Here is a 25434-nt window from a genome sequence, read left to right as displayed (position 1 = left end):
TCCTAATGAGCCTTTTTAAAACAAGGATTTATAAACTGGGTTAAAATCATTAGATGAATCATTGGCACTGGCATAATGCTAAGGTAACACCACCACCCAGATTGTTTTTTGATTATAAGGTAGAAAATGTTCAAAAGAGGAATAAACTGTTACCCCCTTCATCAATCTTCCCAACGTTAATGGGGGTAGAACCAGATACTGTGGGTCTTCGGATCTGACGGAATAGGAAATACACACCAACAGTGTTTACCTTGATTAAGAACTAGAGGAACTAGCCAGATGACACCAAAGAAGCAATTGGAAGGCAGGACTTTCTGCAGGGTAAATGGTCTGCTACCTTTAACAAGCTGGTGTCAGGACTGTTCTAGACTTAAAGAGAATTAAGGGATATATAGAATGAGATGCAATGAATGGTCCCTATACAGGATCCACAAATCTGCAACAAAGGACATTCTGCGGACTGTTCGAGAAACATTTAATACCTGGTTCATATTTTGAAATATTAATGAATTATTAGGAGATCATGTTATTTTGGCAATGTACAAAAATGCATTTCTTGTTAAAAGGCACTCTGAAGTTAAATAATTTATTTCAAACTGTATTGGCCAGATTTTTTTCCAAGGGAAATGAGGCTGAGTTATAGCCAATCTTAACTGACAAGATAAAATGCTAAATTCCTCTTTTCCTTTCCTTGCTTGTTACATTTTCTCCTCCATTCTTGGTGCTTTACTTCTTTCACATACACAAAGGAGAAAAAAAGGAAAAGCGCAGAGGAAAAGAAGGGAGGGGAGAAGGAGGAAATAAACTCATGTGCAGAAAAATCCTTTTATTTGATGACCAGGAGCCTCACAGAGCCACAAGCTATGGAATACATGAAAAGGCAGTGCCACTAGCCTTGGTGCCAAGTTACTTCTTCCTATCCAAATTTTCACTACGTCTTATCCAATTTTTCACTAAATCCCACTGATTTTTACCTCTTCAGGACTTCTAAACCTGTCTTCTCCATTTTCACAGCTACTGAAGTTAATTTACACCCTCATTTCTCAGCTACAACTTTTAAACAACCTTCTCTATACCTTCCTGATAGATGCCTGCTCATGTCACTCTCCTGCTTAAAAATCTAAGATGGCCTTTTCTGCCTACATAGCTAAAGCCCTAACTTCAAAGTCCTTTACAATCTGGATTTAGGCAACTATTTTCTCACTCATCTTCAGCCACTGACACGCAAGTCACCCTAGAAAGTCCTAAATTAATCAAAGTAAACCTACTTCTAAGGCACAGTCTTTCAATAACACATGCTAATCCCTTCACCAAAGGGAACCTTCACCCTAAACTCCTACTCACCCCCTTCACGGCAACTCAGGTTAGATGTCAGAGTCCCTGTAAGCCCTTCCCGACAAAGGCACAAGTTCACAACTCTTTCCTCTGCACACCATACATTTACTACAGCATCTATCACCCCAGTTTGTATCTCCCAGTGTCTTGTGTAAGACCTAGCACGTTGTACTAATAAACTGGCCTAAACATTCTTTCCTTCATGACTCAAAATCAGGTTTTCAAAGAAAAATCCAAAAAAAGGAATTCAATACATCCGAACCATGCTTCCTTAAGGGAGCTTTCTTTACAGAATCATTCATTCAACAAATACTTACTAAGCACCTTCTGCCTCTATGTGCCAAGCACTCTGCCAGGTTCTGGGAATAAAGAATAAATAGGAAATACATACATGATCTTGGATCTTAATCTACTGGGGAGTGCAAACAAAAATCTTACGACGGGGCCTCCCTGGTGGCGCAGTGGTTGAGAGTCCGCCTGCCGATGCAGGGGACATGGGTTTGTGCCCCGGTCCGGGAGGATCCCACATGCCACGGAGCGGCTGGGCCCGTGAGCCATGGCTGCTGTGCCTGTGCGTCCGGAGCCTGTGCTCCGCAACGGGAGAGGCCACAGCAGTGAGAGGCCCGCGTACCGAAAAAAAAAAAAAAAAAAAAAAATCTTACGACGATGTAATCACACTACAACCCTTTTTACAAACATCACTCTAATTTAGGACTTCTTCCCTACCCCTCACAGACACAGGAGTTTATCATTCCCTGCTTTGAGCTATTCTGAACCTTGAAAATATTTCTAATGTTATATTCTTTAATCCCACCTTAATTTTTTTTGACATGTCTCATTCACCTACTCTAATACAGGGTCTTTGCACTTACATTTTAAATATTTTTATATTTTCAGAGCCTGGCAAATAGTGTTTGGTGAATACTTATAAGAATTCAAGGGGATAAGCTGGGACAGTAAAAGAAGCAAACACTGTGTAAGGGACAAGTATGCTAACAGAAGCAGTGCCCATGTTACCAGGAGTAAGAAAAACTAACATAGGCCTCTAATCTTGAAGGCAAAATCTAGAGAAACCAGACAGAAAGGACCTAAGTGACCAAAGGCTGAGAATATTCATTCTAGGATAGGCTGGGATATGAAGCAAAGGGACAAACTTAAATGTAAAACTGTATAAACAGAATCTTAGTGACATGCTATGGCAAAATAAGAGCAAACCTCAGACAGGTGGGGGTAATGGCAAAACTGTGTTGGAGTGCCTATCTGCCACACTCTAAACTAGGCACATAACAGCTAACACGTTTTGAGCACTCAGCAACTGGCAGGCCCTTCACATGCATTATCTCATTTAACCCTCAGGACTCTTATGAGTAAATACTATTGTATTATTCTCCATACATAAAGAACGGTCCAGAAAATGAGTCATTTACCTGAGATCACAGAGATCCTACTGGCACAACTGTGATTTTAACCCAAGTCTGATCCAAAAGTCTATGCTTTCAACCACTATGCAATAATTTACTGCTAATTACCTCGATTTAATTCTCATAGCAATCCATGAAGTAGACACCATCCTCATTTTATTTTAGATGAGGAAACTGAGACTCTGAGTTTAAATAACTTGCCCTAGGTTGCACACACTTAGTAAGTAGTAGAGCTAGGATTTGAACCTGCGACAATCTAGCTGCAAAGCTGTACTCTATAACACCAATGCCTCACACAAGTCTAGAATTCTGTCACTGATGAAACCAAGGTCTTGTGTTCATTCTCCAAATATTATGTTGCTAAGACCATGAGCCCCTGAGTTTCCTTCTCAGATGTATCATCTTTCCAAACTACTCTTCACCTGTATTCTCTACTCCCAAACTCTGCCTAATACTTAACACAGCAGACCTCAAAATGTTATCATCTCAGGACCCTTATACTCAAGTACCTCAAAGACCCTTCAATTGTGTGGGTTATATCTATCAATATTTACCATACTAGAAATTAGAAATAAGGAATTTTAAAATATGTATTAACGCATTAAATATAATAAACCTATCACGTTAACAATTTAATGAAAAGTAACTACTTTCAAAAACAAAGTAAAATTTTGTGAGAAGAGTGACACTGTCTTACATTTTTGCAAATCTTTAAGGTCTGACATGCTAGAAGACAGCTGGATTCACCTATCTGCTCTGAATTCAACTGATCAGATATTGCATATCATTTTGTCAGTCTCTGGAAAACTCCACTGTATACCCATAAGAGGAAGAGAATGAAAAAGGCAAATAATCTTAGTAATATTTCTAAGAACTTAAGGTTTCTGTAGCCACCTCCTCCTGCCTCACAAAATCTCAATTCCTTAAATCCTTTTCTCAAGTAGAATAAGAATACATTTAAGTCCATAGTGGTTTAACTAAAATTTCCAATCAGTAAGACCTCTGCGAAAAAAGATTTTAAAATTATGATAAAATATTCCTCCAAAACAGAGTCAAACAGCAGATGTAGTAGTTAGTCTAAGCTCTAAAAGAAGACCGGCATACCCATCTGCATCCGCAGTGCCCAGCCAATAACCAACAGCCTCTGAGAGTTTACTAGACTGCTGTTAAAATGCAATTCTAATCATGTGCCTCTGCCTAATAACACAAGTGAATATAAAATACAGTCAGAGAGAGGCCTGAGTGTACTACAACACCACAGGAAACTACCAATTTTGAAGGTCGAAAATGGTCAAATACTAGCAATGTCATTCAACTCAATAAATTAACTCAAAATAGAACTATAAAGATACACTAAGTATAGGTCATCCACAAATTTCAATTTAAAACACAAACACTTCTTAGCTTAAAATTTTTAATTTCTATATTTTAAGTCAAATATAAAGTATAGAACAAAAGAACATATTAGGACAATTTAGATTTATGATCTAGCCAGAAAAGCTGAGGGCCCACTAATATTAAGTCAAACCATGATTTGTGTGATGAAACATCACCGAGATCAAAAAGGAAAGGAGAGGGAGCCATAGATATTAAGTCTGTTCTCTTAGTATGAGACAAGCAACAACCGTCTAGTTTACACCTTCAGCAATGATGGCTGCCAACAGAAATATTTTCATTTCTTTCTTATCTTTTTCCAGTTTCCATAATCTATTTGCTCCTCCCACTCTTACAATCACAGTATTCTAGCTACCCCTATCTGGTTGGAATTTTGGCCTTTTGAGGCAGTCAACATTTATTCTAGCTGCTAATTCATGTATACAATCATTTTGGGAAGTTCTAATATAGTAGCAATCAGTTTTGACCCACTAGTCTTTTTTTCCCCTAAAAACTAAGAAAGAAAATTATTCATGAAATGCTGACCTTATAAATCATCAAGAAGCCTTTAGCAACTCTAGAATATTTCTCTCACAAGGGCTTAAATGAACTCTCTGACCCCAGTTTCTTGGCCCCGCCCCCTTCATCCAGCCTTCACATTTTTACTATGTCTCCTGAAAAAGTATGTCACACAGAATTTCCCCACCCCTATACACCTAAACCTTCAATGAATCCCTATTATATACAGACGAAAGTCTCAACACTTTAAGAAAAAGCCTAAGACTATTCACAGACTGTTTCTGGCCACTCCTCCTGTCCCTTTCATCTTTGCATCCTATGTTTCACAGCCCAAGCTGTATGTAACTTGACTTTGCACATGTTCTTTCTTCTCACTAAAAGGTCCTACTCAGTCTAACAAACCTCTATTCAACCTTCAAAGCTCAGCCCAAAGACCTCTGAGATGACTCCCTCAAGTTTCCCAAGCAGAATTAGTTACTCCTTCTTTAGCATGCCCCAAATGCTTTGTGTATTCCTCATTACTATATAACCTGATGAGCACTTTATTGGTTCATTTGTTTTTATCTCCATACCATTATAAACCCATTTAGAATAAGAGCATAAGCCCTATTAGAGGAGCAAGTCTATTATGGTGCCTGACACATGGGTGTTTCCAGTATTTTTGGAACTGAGTTGTAGCCCTATTTTAAAATGCTGTATTCAAGTATAATCAGTTCTGCTGTATCACTTATTCTGAAAATAATCTGTTCCAACATAACCGATATATTAGAAAATTTGAGCTTAACACAAAATTCCCATTTGCTTATGTGTGATTTTGTCTGTGAAAAAAACTAGATGAAGGTAGAAACCTGCCCCCAGCTGAACTGAGCTGCATAGAAATACACAAAATACACACACCTTAAAACACCTACCAGCTACATCAGTTCACTCTGTGTGTGTGCACATGAGCTGAGCCACACCCACCCACCTCTGGTGTTATTATAACATTCCATTCGATTTCAGGTAACCCTCCTTCCACCACTGTACAGTAACTCACAAGCAGCAACCTTTCTGATGCCCATTAACACAAGCAGACCAGGTCTTTTTCAAGGTAAAGTGACACATTTATTGTAGTATTTATGTATACCATAACCATTTAACATGTGTAAAACTATGCTACCATTTTTACCAGGTTCCTTTTTATTAAAATAAGTCACTGACAGAGTTTTGAGTGTTATGCCTTAGTTCCACTTTTCCCAAAAGGCCTGTAGTTTTTACTGCACAATTTTCCATATCATGGTAATTTTTAGGAACTTATATGTTGCTTTACAGCAGAACTGACTATATAAATTAACAGCTGTATGAGGAGTTCTTAGGTTTTAAGAAATTTTCAATATTTCAATTCCAATAACATACAGGAGAGAAAACTCTGCCCTCTCCCCAATTTCACAAAATGTTTACAGTCCATATCCTTACAGACCATCAGGAGAGCCATAACCGTTAAGCTTGGTGGTTCTCACTTCTGGTGAGCAGAGTTGACTTTTCCAGCTTAAGCTCTACAGTCTGCCTAAGCCTAACTCAGAAGACAAGTTCTGAATGACTGAACTTTCACACATACAATTATATGGGTTTCATTTTTTTATTGCTCTTAACTTTTTTCCAAAACATTTTGATTTTAAATTACCCTGTATTATAGAGCAATTGAACCGAGCCCTCAAGCCCACTATAAAATGGATAAGACACAAAAGACCTTATATCCAAGTTTAAAATAGATTCAGAGTCACTAACTCCACAGTATCTCAAATGTGACTTTTTTATACGTATGGCTCCACTTAATTCTCTGCACTGATGCCCAAATGATCTCTAAATCACCTTGTTCCCCTATGAAAAATATTTTGGCTCTCTCCTTTCCTATAGGATAAAGATATAAACCTCACTTTTAGCTTAGTAAGTATGGTTCTTCAAAATCTAGGATGGACACACCTTTGCAGGCTCATCTTCAGTCACTATCCTTGTTTCAGTAACACATCGATATTGGCCTTACCCCAACACTTGGCACCTCAGTGCATCCACAGTTCCTTTTGTCTGAAATGACCCCATCTCTCCAGTTTGATAAACACCTATTCCGTGCTAATTTCTGTAAACTGCTCCCACACATTCTACAAATTTCATCGTTCTCTCCTGTTCTCCCCACAGCACTCTGTGCACCTACTAAGACTACAGCAACAAGAAGACAGCAAATGAGTGTTATTCACTTTTTAATTCCCAGGGTCCAACACTATGTCCAGCATATACTATTCCTTGCACATAACTTATCAAGAAAATAAAAATGGATGAGGGAGAGGTAAAGCCCAGAGAAGGGTAAGATTAAGGCAGTCTAAATTAGTCCCCATCTTACATGCAAATAAACACTTTAAAAGCAGTTTCCCAACCAGTATACCTTCCATATGGGAAAGTTACAAGTGTGCTGAAGACGGCCCTCACCTCTCCTGGCCCAAAGGCTACAGCTGTGAGCAGCCTTGACCATTTATTCCAGTATGCCTTACGTACATTATCCCTTTCTGTTTCACTATGATATGAAAAAGGTTTATGCTTTAAATATAAAAAAGGCTAATATGAACGTGGTGGAATGCCTACACATTAACCAAAATAAATGCATTATTTATAAACCATAAGTACAGAAGCAAATGCCTTTATCTGTAGCCAGGACCAAGTTCTGTAACCAACTCATATCTGTTCAAGAGTCTGAAAAGTTTTACTCTGCCACCAAGGTTTAAGAAACCTGAAAATACCTACGAATCAAACAGGCATTCAAAAGAGCTTCCTCATCTACGTTACCAATGATCAAGACACTTCTGAAACTATGCAAAATCTTCTGAGTCTCACAGGAAACGTTGTCTTTTGTCACATCCTTGTTTTTTGACCATTTCATTAAGTATCTTATTCACCTACTGAGAACTGACCAGACCCAACTACCTCAAATAACTTCCAGCCATTAAAACGCACTCCGCCCTCCCAAAAAAACTAATCTCCATCAAGTACCTCACTCTCATGTGCTCTCACATTTACACAAAACCTGGTCCTTTCCCTCTTAACTGTAATATTTTGGGCAAGTCACTTTAACCTTTCTAGGCCTGTTTCCTCAACAGCAGCTATTCAAATATTTTGTTTAAAGCAAGTTGACTGGACTAGATCACTGGTCTAAAAATATTAAGCAATTTTTATTCTAAAAGTCATCACATTCTAAAGACTGCGATAATTGCTCTGATTACAAAACAAGTCTTCAAAACCTTTTGATCAATGGACACAGCTCCTAAAACCTACAAAACTGTTTTGGGATGATAAATTCTAGTGCACTGTGAAAAACACAAAGTGCTATTATATGCCATTTTATTTTTCACTTGTTCATATTCACTCTCTTCCTCTCCAAAATTAAAATCCCCAGACACAAAGAGGCAAGATTCCACACTACCACTAACGGGGCAATCCACCTGGAAAACAGGTAAGTATGGGAACGCATGTTCAAGGAGATTATTTAAACGTCAGCTTAACACAATAACAAATCCAAAAAGGACAAGCAAGATGACCATTCACAATGCTGTCATCCGCAGTAACAGTTCAAGAAGAGGTTACAGGTGTTCATTAGCAGGCTCTTAGGGGAAGCTGTAGGAGAAAAAGAGTCAAAAAATTTTTCCAAAGAAAATAATCATTGGTGTTTAGAAAAAAGAAAAGAGATACGATTCAGGTTATTACACAAAACTTCAAGTAATTAGAACTATCTCTGAGTCCTCAGCAATATAAATCTCTTCATCTGGTGCTAAGGGCTTCTTTAACCATGTCATTCCCATCCCCCCACCCCCCAAAAAATTTGTGTTAAACTTAATTTTAAATACATTTGGGGGAGGAGGTAAACAGTTGGTTTCCCGCTTTGCGGTAACTGCGAAGTTCCACACTCCACTCCGCGCAATCCCACACCGCCACTTCTCCAAAGTTGCCACCCATCCCAGCCAAGAGTCCCGGACACCAACTCCCCTCCTTCGGTGACCAGAGCCAGGGTCGACAGCCAGGGCATCCCCCAACCCTGGCGCCCCCTGCGCGGCCCCACCCCCGCCGTCAAACAACACCCCCCAGCCCCGGACTCGGCGCGGGGGCGCGGTCTGGGGACCAACTGGATGGCGACAGCCGCGCGTCTAGGGACCCCCAACAGCCACCATCTCCTCCAGTCTCCGGGCCCGCTGCACGCAAAACTCAAGGTGCTCTTGCTCGAGTCCCCCGCGCTACGGTCCCGGGGACACGACCGAGTGGGGCCCGTGGGCAGCCAGTGTGGGGAGCAGCGCCCAGCCGGGCCTCGAGCCGGTCTCGCTCACCTCTTGGGGTGCGCCGCCTTCCTCCGCCGCTGCCGCCGCCTCCTCCCTGTGAGTGCAGCGGAGTCTGACCTGTGGAACCACCATACCAATCCCGCCCGCTGCTGCAGCGCCGCCGTCGCCGCTCCTCTGCCGCCTCAGCCGCCGCTCTTTGTTCTCCCTCCGAGATCCACCGCGTCAGCCGCCCGCTTCAGCCGCCTCGACGGGCCGCCACTACGGCCTCCCGGCCTCTCGGCCTCCGGCCTCACCCTCCTCGCTGCACCCACCGCTGCCTTCCCCTTCGCGCAGCCGACGCCGCCGCCACCGACGCCGCCGCCTCCTCCTCCTCTGCGCCCCCCTCGTTTTCATTGAAAGCAAACAAGCATCATGGCGGCGGCCGCCGTCCCACCCCTTCCCCCTTCCCCCTCCCCCTCTACCCCTTCCCCCTCCCCCCTCCACCCCAAGCCTGCGAGCGCCGCGACCGACGCTGCCGCTCCAACATCCCGGCCGCCCATTGGCCGCCGCCGCCGGGCGCGACCATTCAGCATCCGGGGAGGTCTCTCTCTGCTCGTCCCTCTCTTCCCCCACCCCCACGATGGGGAGCAGTGAGCCGGCCGGGCGCGCTCCAGGGTCAGACATCCCTCTCCTCTTCCCGCTCTCCTCGCTCGTTTCCTGCCTTGTCGCTTCTACTTTCTCATCTTCTTAACGCTCCTACGCTTTTCAACTAGCTCTTTTTTTTTCCTTCTTTCTCTTTTTTTTTGTCTCAGGCTGTTCATTTTTGTTCCTCTCTTCCCTCTATTTCCTCGATCTTCCTCCCTTTCGTTTCGCCTATCAATTACATGGAAACAGGGACAAGCTCTCAGACTTTTGACCCTTAGCCAGTACCCTGAGCTGCCTAAAGACAAGACATTGAGTCGTGAACAGTGGCTTGATTCATCCTGCCTCAGATATGAAGAAAAATCTAATTAATGGCACGTTTCGGTCCATTAATGGTCATTCAGTCCAGTAAATTCAGGGACAATTCCGGTGGGATCCTAGCCCGGAGTAACTGTCCGCAGATGTGTTCAAAGAGCAAGATGTTCTATTCAGGTGGAGATTGAAAATGAGCAGAGAAAGAATTAATGATGCTTGCATGAGTGCACATTAGTTGACTGGTGGTCAAGGCCCTGTGCTGGGACCAAGGCAAAGAGATGAATCAGGCCCCGGCCTGCCCTGAGTAAGCTTACAGCCTAGGGACAAGAGAAACACTCAACAGACTGTTAAAACCCATTCGAAGTGCATGAGGACAGACATGGCCTGAGGAAAAAGGAATAGCTGTCCACTCACCTACATGGCAAACTGGTATGGGCTCCTGGCTCTTTCCTGGAAAATCAACTCTGAAGAAATGAGAGGGAAACGGGTTCCAGGAACTAACAGTAGCAACAAAATGAGACACCCTTTCTTGCTATACTGGGCTAGAGGATATGGGAAATGGTTGGCTGCTGTTGGGGCAGAGGAGAGCTAGAAGGGCAAGGAAAAGATTGAGACCATTACGGACTCCTGGGCACGGAAGCTTTTCAAACGGTTGCTAGTCAGGGAAGGGAGGGGTTGCAGAGACAAGGCAGGAGCAGCCAAGAAATAATAGTGCAGCCTTGGGCCAGGGTCCTGGTACTACCTCAAGGGATACACATTAACAGTATCTTTGAGCTCTTTACAGAACTAAAACCCCCAACAAATAGAAGATGTCAGCGTTCTTCATTCCAGAGAAGACCACTTGAGGCCAGATTAAAGGAACCAGAGAAGCTCATCAAGAGATTACCAGAGACCAGATTAAAGGAGTGAATGCCCTGCACACACCCTAATCTTATCAGCAACCCTGCCCTTGAACCATTGCTATAAAACTCCTCACCAAATCCTTCCAGGTTGGGACACACAGTTTTTCAGGGGCACAACCCTGCTGCGTCCCCCCTTTGCCTGGCAAAGCAATAAAGCTATTCTTTTCCTCTTCACCCAAAACTCCAAGATTCAATTCAGCACCAGTGCACGAAGTCTGAGTTTTCAGCATCAACGGTCCAGTCCTCTAGTGTCAGAGGACACTAGACAACAGCAGGGCAACAGGAAAGCCCAGGAGGGGTAGGGGGTTGCCAAGAACAAGTGCAGACTGACTGGCTGCATGTGGGCATCCCTCCACAGCCTCCAACCCCAGGCTTCTGAATACTGGGGTTGTGCAGTCCCTGTGCTCTACAAAGTGTCACCAGACTGAGGGAGGAGCCACTGGCGCTCTCTGCCCGCCATGTGAATGCTGTGCCTTGGCAACCTGTGCTCCAGCCTGGAGAGAGGGGTGAATTTTTGTAATTCATCTGCCCAGAAGGAGCTACCTTTTGTGATTGGTACCATGTGTATGGGGGCAGGGAAGTCCAGTTGCATAACAAAAAAACTTGCATAGAACCGTGGTAGTTTATTACATCTCATTATTCTAGTGCTCCAGGTCTCACTTGGGGTTTCTCAAGCCTCTACTGAGATGGTGGCTGGGGTTGGATTCTGGCACCTCCATGTCCCCAACAAGCCCTCCCTTTGTAGTGTTTTATCCTCCCACTTTTCTTTGTGGCTTCTCTCTAGCAGGTTATCCTGAACATCTTTCATGGCAACCCAGGGCTCCAAGAGAGAGGAAGTGGAAGACCCTTTGAAGAATGTCACTTTCTCTGTATTCTATTGGTCAAAACAGTCACAAGCCCAGTCCAGATTTAAGAGAAGAGGGCATAAGCAGTGCAGGAGCTGCATGCACATAAAGGGAAGGAGAGACTTATTTGGGGCCATCTCAGTAGACTAGCTACCACAGAGAAGGAACCAATGGTGGCCCTGCCTGTGCACATCCTCTTCTTTCTGAATATCTGAAGAGAACCCCACCAAATGCCTTTCCAGATCCAGATCAAAGTGCCCCTCATATTAGGCAAGACTTGCCTGTGTAAGTTATAAAACCCAAACTCAAATAGGCTTGATGCAGAAAGAGGTCATTTATGTATTCAGGTATCACATAACTGAAAAGTTCAGACATCTTAAAATATCAACAAGAATCAATCCAATCTCACTCTTCCACCCTCCACTCAGCTTTCCTCCCCACTGGCTTCACAAGGGCTGTGCAACCAGGCAGGAAAGATGGCCACTAGCATCTACAGGCTTAGATTCTAACAGCTCCAGCTGCAAATGCATACCTCATTTTATTGTACTTCACAGAGAGTGCATTTTTTACAAATTGAAAGTTTGTGGGAACCCTGCATTAAGCAAGTCTATTGGCATCAGTTTCCATCAGCATTTGCTCACTTCATGTCTCTATGTCATGCTTGAAAATTCTCACAATATTTCAAACTTTTTCATTGTTACTATATTTGTTATGGTGATCTGTGATCAATGATCTTTTTTTTTTTTTAAGAAGATGTTGGGGATAGGAGTTTTTATTAATTTATTTATTTATTTTTGCTGTGTTGCGCCTTCGTTTCTGTGAGAGAGCTTTCTCTAGTTGTGGCAAGCAGGGGCCACTCTTCATCGCGGTGCGCAGGCCTCTCACTATGGCAGCCTCTCTTGTTGCGGAGTACAAGCTCCAGACGCGCAGGCTCAGTAGCTGTGGCTCACGGGCCCAGTCGCTCTGCGGCATGTGGGATCCTCCCAGACCAGGGCTCGAACCCGCGTCCCCTGCATTAGCAGGCAGATTCTCAACCACTGCACCACCAGGGAAGCCCCGTGTGATCAATGATCTTTGATGTTACTCTTGTAATTGTTTTGAAGCACCATGAACTGGGCCCACGTAAGACAACAAATTTAATAAGTGTTGTGTGCATTTTGACTGCTCCACTGACCAGCCTTTCCTCTGTCTTTATACCTCTCTTCAGTCCTCCCTAATCCCTGAGACACAAAAATATGGAAATTAGGCCAGTTAATAACCCTACAAGGCCTCTAAGTGTTCAAATGAAAGGAAGTGTCACACATCTCTCACGTTAAATCGAAAGCTAGAGATGATTAAGCCTAGTGAAGAAGGCATGTCAAAAGCTGAGATAGGCTGAAGGCTAGACATCTTATGCCAAACAGCCAAGCTGTGAATGCAAAGGAAAAGTTCTTAAAGGAAATTAAATGTGCTACTTCAGTGAACTGATGAATGACCAGAAAGTGAAACAGCCCTATTGCTGATATGAAGAACATTTTAATGGTCTGGATAGAAGATCAAACCAGCTACAACATTCCCTTAAGCCAAAGCCTAATCCAGAGCAAGGTCCTAACTCTCTTCAATTCTATGGAGACTGAAAGAGGTGAGGAAGCTGCAGAAGAAAAGTTTTGAAGCTAGCAGAGGATGATTTACAAGGTTTAAGGAAAGAAGCCATCTCCTTAACATAAAAGTACAAGGTGAAGCAACAGTGCTGATGTAGGAGCTGCAGCAAGTTGTCCAGAAGATTTAGCTAAAATAAGAATGAAGGTGGCTACACTAAACAGATTTTCAATGTAGACAAAACAGCATTATATTGGAAGAAGGTGTCATCTAGGACATTCATAGTTAGAGAGGAGAAGTCAATGTCTGGCTTCAAAGCTTCAAAAGACAGGCAGACTCTCTCATTAGGGGTTAATGTAGCTGGTGACTTGAAGTCAATGCTCATTTACCATTCCAAAAATCCTAGGGTCCTTAAGAATTATGCTCAATCTACTCTGCCTGTGCTATATAAATGGAACAACAAAGCCTGGATGACAGCACATCTGTTTGAATCACAGTTTACCGAAAAAAACTACTGTTGAGACCTACTGCTCAGAAAAAAAGATTCCTTTCAAAATACTGCTGCTCATTGACAATGAGCACCTGGTCACCCAAGAGCTCTGATGGAGATGTACAACATTAATGTTTTCTTGCCTGCTAACACAACATCTATTCTGAAGCCCATGGATCAAGAAGTAATTTTGACTTTCTAGTCTTCTTATTTAAGAAACAGATTTTGTAAAGCTATAACTGCCATAGAGAGTGATTCGTCTGATCAAGGCAAAGTCAATCAAAAACCTTCTGGAAAAGTTTCAGCATTCTAGATGCCATTCATGACTCATGAGAAGAGGTCAACGTATCAGTTTTAATGGGAGTTTGAACAAAGTTGATTCCAACACTCATGGAAAACTTTAAGGGGGTTCAAGACTTTAGTGGAGGAAGTAACTGCAGATGTTATGGAAATAGCAAAAGAACTTGAATTAGAAGTAGAGCCTGAAGATGTGACTGAATTGCTGCAATCTCATTATAAAACTTAATGGATAAGGAGTTGCTTCTTATGGATGAGCAAAGAAACTGGTTTCTTAAGATGGAATCTACACCTGGTGAAGATTCTTGAAATGACAACAAAGGATTTAGAATATTACATAAACTTAGTTGATAAGGCAGCAAGAGTATTTGAGAGGATTGACTCCAATTTTGAGAGAAGCTTTTCTTTGGGTAAAACACTATCACATGGCATTGCATGCTACAGAGAAATGGGTCATGAAAGGAAGTCAATCAATATGGCAAACTTCATTATTGTCTTATTTTAAGAAATTGCTACAGCCATCCTAGGCTTCAGCAATCACCACCCTGATCAGTCAGCAGCCACAAACATCAAGACAAGACCCTCCACCAACAAGAAGATTATGACTTGGGCTTTCCTTGGTGGCGCAGTGGTTGAGAATCCACCTGCCAATGCAGGGGACACGGGTTTCAGCCCTGGTCCGGGAAGATCCCACAGGCCTCGGAGCAACTGAGCCCGTGTGCCACAACTACTGAGCCTGCACTCTAGAGCCCGCAAGCCACAACTACTGAAGCCCGTGCGCCTAGAGCCCGTGCTCCACAGCAAGCGAAACCACTGCAATGAGAAGCCCACACACCACAACAAAGACCCAACGCAGCCAAAAATAAAAAATAAATAAATTATTTTTTAAAAAAATGATTATGAATTGCTGAAGGCTCAGATGGTTAGCAATTTTTAGTAGTAAGACATTTCTTTTTTTGTTTGTTTTTTTAAGTCTTTATTGAATTTGTTACAATATTGCTTCTGTTTTATGTTTTGGTTTTTTGGCCGCGAGGCATGTGGGATCTTAGCTCCCCGACCAGGGACTGAACCCGCACCCTCTTCATTGGAAGGTGAAGTCTTAACCGCTGGACAGCCAGGGAAGTCCCAACAGTAAGGTATTTCTTAATTAAGGTATGTACATTTTTTTAGACATAATGCTATTGCACACTAAATACACTACAGTGTAAACATAACTTTTATATGCACTGGGAAACCAAAAAATTTGTGTGACTCACTTTAACTTGATATTTGCTTTAGTGCAGTGGTTTGGAACTGAACCCACAATATCTCTGAAGTTTGCCCATATATAGTTTTTTTCCCTAAGATTAAACCACCTTATTCATTGTGATAAAAATAATTTGTGGTCATGGTTTAAAAAAAAAAAAGACTAAATTACAGAAAGGCATGAATAAGAAAGTGGAGGTCTCATCCCTGGCCCGACTCCAGCCACACTCCTCAAAGATTTGAATTGTTTACAAGGCTTTGGCCTTAAATAACAAAATAAAATAAAATAAACAAACCAAAACCTTCTCAAACACGCTTACCGAATAAGGATATTTACTGACTCCCATCACTGAAAGTCCAAATGTAGGGCAGCCTTTAGGGTAGTTTGATTTAAGGCCTACAGGCAGATTAATCATTGATACTGCCCTGGGCAAAAAACATTTTGTTACTTTGCTGCTTATTATGGGATATGGGGTGTTGGAAACCTGACTTGAAGTAATTTAAGCAGAAATAGGAGTGTATTGGCTCAGGAAAATACTAGCTTCTCTAATAAACAGATACAAAATTTCTTGCTCATGTAACCATTCAGCAAGTGATTTTTCTTCCTAGTAGTGACTCAGGGGCCTAAAGCCTTTCCTCTTACGGCTCTGTCATCGCCTAGGACAGGGGTTCTTATTCTGAGGTCCATGTACCCCCAAGAGATCTGTGGATAGAAGTCAGAGAGGGCTGCAGCAAACCCAGATGGGTCAAGTTTAGCTTTTCCTGCCATTTTGAGTCTAAATAACAAACCACAGTAGGATGTGACTATAACCAATGACAAACCTCAGCCTGAGATTTTCATATCCTCTCACAGTTGTACAATAGAGATCCTTTCCCCAAATTTCATTTTTTCTTTTTTTAATTGAGGTAAAATCTACGTAACTTAAAATTAACCATTTTAAAGTGCACAATTCAGTAATATTTACTACATTCACAATGTTGTGCAACCATACCTCTCTCTATTTCTAAAACAGTTTCATCATCCTAAAAGAAAATGTTAGGTATATCTAGAAATATCATTTTCACTCATCTACGACTTTGAAAATGAGGTAGATATTAGATCCACCAGTAGAACATGCATTTAACATGCTATTTAAATGTATAAATACTATTATGTCATAATACTTAAAATATTTTGTTAACTGTATTTCAGTATAACTGGTTTCTTTTGTAATCCTATGTATTGGGTTGGCTAAAAGTTCATCTGTTTTTTTTTTTCCTTAAGGTAGCTCTGGTAGCTCTTAGTTGTCTTTAACTTCATTTGAAACAATTTTGTTAGATTGTATGTGACAGTTGTCATATCAGAATGCATTTAAAAAAAGCTTCTCAAAATTGCTGAAATTTTGTGTAGCCATTTTAATATTGAAGATGGAAGAAAAAAGCAACATTTTGTCATATTATGCCTTATTATTTCAAGAAAGGTATAAATGTAACTGAAACGCAAAAAAAGATTTGTGCGGTGTATGGAGAAGGTGCTGTGACTGGTCGAACGTGTCAAAAGTGGTTTGCGAAGTTTCGTGCTGCAGATTTCTCACTGGACGATGCACCACAGTCGGGTAGATCTGTTGAAGTTGATAACGATCAAATTGAGACATTAATTGAGAACAGTCAACGTTTTACCACCTGGGAGATAGCCGACATACTCAAAATATCCAAATCAAGCACTGAAAATCATTTGCACCAGCTTGGTTATGTTCATCACTTTGATGTTTGGGTTCCACATAAGTTAAGTGAAAAAAACCTTCTTGACTGTATTTCTGTGTATGATTCTCTACTTAAACGTAATGAAAACTTTCCATTTTTGAAACAAATTGTGATGGCTGATGAAAAGTGGATACTGTACAATAATATGGAATGGAAGAGATCATGGGGCAAGCAAAATGAACAACCACCAACCACACCAAAGGCCAGTCTTCGTTCAAAGGAGGTGATGTTTTATATGTGCTGGGATTAGAAAGGAGTCCTCTATTATGAGCTCCTTCCGGAAAACCAAACGATTAAATTCCAACAAGTACTGCTCCCAATTAGACCAACTGAAAACAGCACTCGACAAAAAGCGCTGGAATTAGTCAACAGAAAACCCGTAGTCTTGCATTAGGATAACAAAAGACCGCATGTTTCTCTGATGACTGGGCAGAAACTGTTACAGCTTGGCTGGGAAGTTCTGATTCATCGGCCGTATTCACTAGACATTGCACCTTCAGATTTCCATTGACTTCAGTCTTTACAAAATTCTCTTAATGGAAAAAATTTCAATGCCCTGGAAGACTGTAAAAGGCACCTGGAACAGTGCTTTGCTTAAAAAGATAAAAAGTTTTGGGAAGATGGAATTATGAAGTTGCCTGAAAACTGGCAGAAGGTAGTGGAACAAAATGGTGAATATATTGTTCAATAAGATTCTTGGTGAAAATGAAAAATGCATCTTTTATTTTTACTTAAAAACCAAAGGAAAATTTGGGCCAACCCAGTATTTTATTTTATGCTTTTTTAAATTAATTTTTTATTGGGGTATAGTTGATTTACAATGTTGTGTTAGTTTTTGCTGCACAGAAAAGTGATTCAGTTATGCATATACATATACCCACTCTCTTCTAGACTCCATTCCCATCTAGGTCGTCACAGAGCACTGAATAGTGCTATACAGTAGGTTCTTACTAGTTATCTTTTATATATAATATATGTGTGTATATGTCAATCCCAAACTCCCAATTTATCCCTCCCCTCCTTATTTTATCCTTTTAAAAAACATTATTATGAACCGGGTGTCTGCCAAGAGGCTCATATCATAAAAAATGTCAAGAACTCCTGCCCTTGGTTTGGAGCCCTCTGTATCCACTGGTAAAGAGAGGAGAGATGCAGAGAAAGCACAAGTGCTTCTTAACTAGCTCAACCTCAAGTCACTCACAGCACTTCTCCTCACACTCCATTGGCAAGAACTAGTCACATATCCCCACCAAATGTGAAGACGACTTGGGAAAGGTTTTCACAAGCTTGGAAATAACTTACTCAGTTCCATCTGAGCTGCTGCTTCTCAGCAACAATAGAAGGAAAAAAATGAATTTTTTTGAGCAGATAAATATCTCTGCCACCATCCACCCCTGTGACTACCTAATATCCCCATTTATGCTTCTTCCAACAAATGGCACCTATTCTTCCTGTTCCCAAATAAGGCCCCATCCATTGCTGCAACCTTTCCCTTAGTCCTTCTTCTTTCCTGCTGCCTAGAATGTGGAGCTGCTGTCTTGGACCACGAGAATGAGGCCCATGATATCAGAATAAGAAAGGGAGCTGAAAGAAGCCTGGTTTCTGAACATTTCGTGGAGCAGACACCACACCAGTTCTAGGTTGAATTCCTCCAAAATCATGGTAATATTTGGCAGGAGATAAGACTGATGCCCTGCCATGCAGAAACCAAAAGCTTACTGGCATAAAGTAGATTGAGAGTGTTGCTTTACAAACTAAGTTGATTAATTTAAAAATAGCCTCAGATTCATTAAGCTGTGAAATTGGGTAATGAGCAGACCACAAAGGCAGATGATGCAAGTCTTAAAATTTAAAAACTATGTCCAGGCAGACCTTTGGCTATGGGTACTGTCACGTGGAACTAATAGGATGAGAGTAGACTGGAAGCCTACTAGGTTTTTTAGGGAAATGTCAAAGAGACCACCTACAATTCTATAATTTTTTAACCCCAAAAGAAGTGCCCAATCTCCCACACATGCACCAGCAGGAAGCAGATGCTTTAATTCCCAAGTCTAATGTGACCATGAAAGAAAATATAACTGCTAGAAGGCAGGGACAAAGCTTTAGAAGCCAGTGGACAAAAGACTGCTAGGTGGGCTGATCAATAACACTACTTCCAGAGAAGGGAGACTGTGGTGTTCCTAGAAAACCAAGTGGGCAAGAACCAGTGACTGCTGTATGTCTACCATCCTCCCACTTTCTGAATTAGATTGTGTTTGTTTGTTTGCTACAGTTGTCCTATTCCTACGGACAGTTATGTGTTCTGTGTGTTGGAGGCAGTAGTCTTTTAGTTCCCAGGTTACTAGACCACAAGAAGCCACACTGGGACCTGCTGGCTACTCTGAGCTACACCGGCTTCTGTGTTGCCGCCTTGGGGAGAGTGTTCTGTGTATGGAAAGAAGGGTGCACATGGATATATAGGAGGCCAAAGAGAGAAGTTGTACCAGGACTGCAGGATGACTCTTTTTCCAGCACAAAGATGAAATTTCCCACCCTCCCTTTACTTGCCAGCATTCTTAGAGTTGAGTAGGAATAAATATCTAGAAAGCCCTCTGCTTTACTCTCAACAAAAAACAAACCCTCCGAGTAGAGAGGGGCAGACACCTGGCTAAGCAGAGGGAAGGAGAGAATCTGAGGTCTAATTTCCTCTCAAAGTGCTTTCTCCCGTCCCTCTTGATTTTAGCCTCCCCTACACTTAAAAAAAGTATAAATTTCAGGTGCAGCTGTAGCTGATGCCAATTTCTGAGACCTTTGAAGATTCTGAAGTTTTGTTTTGTTTGTTTTCCTTCACAGGAGTCCCCTTCCCCTTAAAAAAACGTTTCATTTTGAAATAATTATAGATTCACATGAAGTTGCAAAGAAATGTGCAGGGGGTCCCATGAACACTTCACCCTACCACCCCTGATATTTACATCCTGCAAAACTACAGAACAATATCAAACCCAGAAAACTGACATTAGGCACAAACCATTGAGTTTATTCAGATTTCACCAGTTAATACATGCACTCATGCGCGTGTGTGTGCATGCGTGCGTGTGCATGTGTAGCTGTATGCAACTTTGTCACATGTGTAGCTTCATGGAACCAACACTGTAATCAAGATACTTAACTACCATCACTTCGAGTCTCCATTGTGCTCCCCTTTATAGTCACATCCTCCCCTCCCCAGCCAGCCCTGGCCTGGTTAGCCACTAATCTCTATAATTATGTTCTTTTACAAATGTTATATAAATACAATTATGCAGTATGTATCCTCTTGAGCTTAGTGCAGCATAATTGCCATTATGTTCATCTGAGATGTTGCATGTATCAAGAGTTCCGTCCTTTTTATTGCCGAATAGCATTCCATGGTATGGACGTGCCATCGTTTCTTTAAACATTCATCAGTTGAAAGACATTAGGGTCATTTCTATTTTGGCGCCATTATGAATAAAGCTGCTAGAACATTCATGTGGAAGGTTCTGCATAAAAACAAGTTTTCATTTCTCTATGCTAAAAGCCCAAGAGAGTAATTGCTGTTCATATGGTAATTCCATTTTTAGTTTAATAGAAACTGCCAAACTATTTTCCAGAGTGCCTGTATGTTTTAATCATATTGCCTTGAGTGGGATATGGTGAGGCCAGACACAGGTCAAGAGAGACAAAATGGTTAATCAGAGTTCAATAGGAGAGACCAGAGCACTTCACACAGGGCCACACAAGGAAGCACCAGGGTCAGTTAAGAGGCGGAGGGATGGGGGAATTGTGGGCAAGCATATTTATTGTGCTTCCTGCAGGAAGGAATGGCTCAGGCAAGGTAAGCAGGTTTAGCACTGGATAATTTGAGTAATTTCAGTCAGCCCTGGGGCATAGGGTCTGTCCTTGGTTGTCTGGTACCTGGCCTTGGGGTGATTAGGGCAGGTGTATAGTGTCTAGGAGTATGAATGAGAGCCCAGCAAACTCAATAGTTGGGAGTATGGGCTTAATTGGCTGCTCAAGAAGGAGAACTGACCAACCTCTAGCCAGGGCCTCAAAACTGGGTCAAGACAGCATTTTAAAAAATGATATTACACTGTATTATTTTACATTCCCACCAGTAATGTATGATGGATCCAGTTTCTCCACATCCTCACCATCATTTGTGTTATTACTATTTTTATTTTTGTCATTCTGAATGGTATGTAATGAAGTCTCATTATAGTTCTATTTGGCATTTTTCTAAGATGTTGAACATCTTTTCATGCGCTTATTTTCCAACTGTATATCTCATATATCTTTATCTTTGATAAAATGTCTACACATTTCTTTTGCCTATTTTAAAAATTGGATTATTTGTCGTTTTAATGTTGGGTTTGAGGAGTTCTTTGTATATTCTAGATACAAGTCCTTTGTCAAATATGTGATTTGCAAATATTTTCTCTCCGTCTGTAATGTGTCTTTTCATATTCATTAATAGGGTCAATTGCTCAACAAAAGTTTTAAATTTTATGAGGTCCAATTAATCAAATTTTCCTTTTATGAATCATGCTTTCAGTTAAGAACTCTTTGCCTAATCTAGGTCTTGAATATTTTCTCCTATTTTTTTCCTAGAAGGTTTACATTTTTCGTGGTCCATGGTCCATTTTGAGTTAAAATTTGTATAAAATTGGAGGATTAGTTCAAGGTTTTTTGTTTTTGCTGTGGGTACCTACTTGCTCCAGCACCATTTACTGAAAGGCTTATCTCTCTCTTTTTGAAATGCTTTGTTCCTTTGTTTAAAAATAAATGAACAGGGGGCTTCCCTGGTGGCACAGTGGTTGAGAGTCTGCCTGCCGGTGCAGGGGACACGGGTTCGTGCCCCAGTCCGGGAGGATCCCACATGCCGCGGAGCGGCTGGGCCCGTGAGCCATGGCCGCTGAGCCTGCGCGTCCGGAGCCTGTGCTCCGCAACGGGAGAGGCCGCAACGGTGAGAGGCCCACGTACCGCAAAAAAATAAATAAATAAATAAATAAATAAATGAACATATTTGTGTAGGTCTATTTCTTCATTTTCTATCTGTTCCATTAATCTATATGACTATCCCTCTGCCAATATCATACTGTTTTTATTACTGTAGCTAATAGTAAAAACTTAACATCTCAAAGAATGATTACTCCTACTTCTTTTCTTTTTAAAATTTGTTTTGGCTATTGTAGGGCCTTTCCTTTTCCATCTAAAATTTTGAATAAGTCTTTCTGTAACTATAAAAATAAAGTTGGTTGAGATCTTGATAGAGATTGTGGTAAATCTGTAGATCAATTTGGGGAGAATAGCATCTTTGCTGTGTTGAATCTTTCAAATGTTGAACAAGGTATATATCTTCAATTATTTAGGTCTTCACAGATTTCCTTCATCAGCATTTTATAAATTTTACCATATTGATCTTGTGCATGTTTCATTAGATTTATACCTAAGTATTTCATTTCTTTGGAGCAATTCTAAATGGTATTTTAAACTTTGGCTTCCACTTGTGTGTCATCAGTATATAGAAATACTTTTGCATGGTGACTTTGTATCCTGCCATCTTACTGAACTCACTTATTAGTTCTAGATGATTTTTATACATTCCTTGGAATTTTCAACATAGACAATCATGTTGTCTGCAAGTAGAGACAGTTTTATTTTTCTTTCCAATCTGTATGACTTTTTTTTTTTTTTGCCTTTTCTTGCCTTGTCACAGTGTTTAGAAATTCCAGTATTATGTTGAGTAAGAGTGGTGAAAGCAGACATCGTTGCCTTGTTTTCTCAGTCTTAGAGGAAAGGTCATGCCATTAAGTATGATGTTAGCTATTGGTTTTGTAGATGCTCTTTGTGAGGTTAAGTCCCCTTTTATTCCAGAGAATTTTTATCATGAATGGTTAGGTAGTTGAATTTAGTCAAATGTTCTTTCTGCATAAATTGGAATAATCATATGACCTTCATCCTTGATTTTTGAATATTTAACCAACCTTTATAACTGGAAAAAAAATCCCACTTGGTTGTGGTGTATCATCTTTTTATATGTTCTTGTATTTAATTTGTTAAATTTTTCTTGAGGACTTTTGCATCTAAATTCATGAGAGATATTGGTCTGTAGTTTTCTTTGTTGTGCTATCTTTTCTGATTTTGGGATCAGAATAATACAGGCTCATAAAATTAGCTGGGAAGTGTCTTTCATCTCCTATTTTCTGAAATAGATTAAAATCAGTTATTAATTCTTTGAATGTTTAGTAAAATACTCCAATGAGAGAATGTCTGGGCTTGGAGATACTATTTTTTCCATTCTTTTTCTTTGAACCTACCTCTGTCATCATGTTTGAAGTGAATTTCATATAAACAACATTATTATTTTTTAATCCACTCTTCCAAATATCTTTTTCCCCAAATCTCTATCTTTTAATTGGTGTATTTAGACTATTTACATTTAAAGCAACTGTTGATATACTAAAAGTTATAGCACCCGGTGGTGCTATAACTTTTGCTTCATCCATAAAATATAATAAAGGAAGCTCATGAGGTGAAGGATAATCTATTGTGCTTACTTCTGTTTACTAATTTTATTGTTCTTTATTGTTCTTCTTTCCTTTCTGAGGGCTCTCTTCTGTCATCATTTCCTTTCTTTCTGGAGAGCTCTTTTTAGCCATTCTTTAAGGATAGGTCTGCTGGCAATAAATTCTGTTAGATGTTCTTTATATGAGAATGTCTTTATTTCCTCCTACTTTCTGAAGGACAGTATCACCAAATTTATGCTTCAGAGCTGACAGTTTTTCATTCAGCACTTGAAAAATTTTGTGCCACTTCCTTCTGGCCCCCATGGTTTCAGAGGAGAAATCCACTGTCATTTGAATTGCTATTCCTTTGTAGGTAGCACATTATTTCACTTTAGCTGTTTTCAAGACTTTTTCCTCTGTTTTTAGTTTTCAGAAGTATAATTATGATGTGTCTTGGTGTGGATTTCTTTGGGTTTCTCATATTTGGGATTCTCTCTGATTCTTGAATCTGGAGGTTTATGTCTTTCACAAAGTTTGGGAAATTTTCAGCCATTGTTTCTTTGAATGCCTTTTTGGTCCCACATCTTCCTCCTCTCCTCTGGGACCCTGATTATATGGATCCTTTAATATAGACCCACAGGTCCCTGAGTCTCTGTTCATTATTTTTTCAGTCTATTCTCTGTTGTTCAGATTGTCTTCAAGTTCACTAATTCTATCTTCTGTCATCTCAACTCTACTGTTGTTGTCTATTCAGTGAGTTTTTAAATATTGGATGTTACATTTTTCAGTTCTACAATTTTCATTTGATTCTTTTTTTATAACTTTTTTCTTTGCTGAAACTTTCTATTTTTTCATGTGTTTCCAGACAATTTGTGATTGATTGTTGAAGCATTTTTTTATGCCAGCTGCTTTCAAATCCTTGTCAGATAATTCCAACATCTGATTCATCTCAGTATTGGCCTCACTTGATTATCTTTTCTCATTTGGATAGTGGTTTTCCTGCATCTTCGTATGACAAGTGATTTTCTATAGCACCCTTCCATTTGGATTTATATGTGAGGGAACTCTCAGTCCCATTCAATCTTCCATGTTATCAGGTAGTCACCAGGTTAGTCTGTGGGTTCTGTCTACTTTTGTAGACTTTAGTTCCAATGACAGTTTAGTTTTCTGAGCCCTTCCATGCATTCTGGTCAGCTTTGTTCTTCTGGTACTGCTGGGCTCCTGTTCAGCACTGGCTGGTGCCGTCTGTGGGGGCAGGAGGCACTTACTGGGTTTACCTGCTATTTCTGGGTGTCCACAGCAGAAGATACTGGGCCTGGGTCACCTTAGGCCACCAGGTGAAGGGCAGGGAGACATAGCTTTTTTCCTGGTGGTGCCATTGCAGGGCCCACTAGTCCCTGGTTGTAGAGTGTGATCCAGGACACACCAAGACTTTGCTGCTGCTGTAAGCAGATATCACCATCAACTGTGCACTGGTTGTGGAGTGAGAGCTGGTGTAACCAGGGACTTTGCTGATCTGCAGCTGCTGGTGGATCACATGGTCCATGTTGTGGTACAGGGTTTTAATCCAGTTTGTGGTTTTAATCAAGTTTCTCAGCTTTCCTCACTCCTGGCTTATTGTTTTGATTATCTGGAGTCTAAGTCAATTATGATTCAAATATCTGCTTTCTAGCTTCCAAATTTTTATTGATGTTTTCCCCTCTCAATTCTCCCCATTTTTGTTTTGTGGATTTATTTACCTCTTTTCATCCCTTTATTGTGGTTTTCACAGTAGTGAAATCAAATACATACAGACAGTACTCTATCCAAACAGAATTCTTACAATTCTAATCTCCTATAAATCTAAGGTCATATTCTTTCCCAATATTGTTCATTTCTGTTTCCAGCTTTTTCCCCCTTAAAGATGCATTTGTCAGAGTTTTGTCTATTTTACTGACATTCAAAA

The 25434-nt window shown here is 40.7% G+C and overlaps 1 protein-coding gene across 3 annotated transcripts in view; it reads right to left on the bottom strand.

The window, feature by feature from the left end:
* The window catches only part of CNOT6 (CCR4-NOT transcription complex subunit 6), a 65792-nt gene extending 56424 nt beyond the window's left edge, over positions 1-9368 (bottom strand). For all 3 annotated transcript variants that reach the window (XM_081230573.1, XM_081230574.1, XM_081230575.1), the window contains exon 1: positions 8996-9368. The gene's annotated coding sequence lies outside the window, so the exon portion shown is untranslated. The remainder of the gene's footprint in view (positions 1-8995) is intronic.
* Between the last annotated feature and the right edge of the window lie 16066 nt (positions 9369-25434).

The sequence above is a fragment of the Mesoplodon bidens genome, assembly GCF_964165515.1.
Source record: "Mesoplodon bidens genome assembly, chromosome: 4".
NCBI classification, from domain to species: Eukaryota; Metazoa; Chordata; class Mammalia; order Artiodactyla; family Ziphiidae; genus Mesoplodon; species Mesoplodon bidens.
The sequence above is the reverse complement of the archived record's forward strand: the minus strand, read 5'-3'. Positions and strand labels throughout refer to the sequence as shown.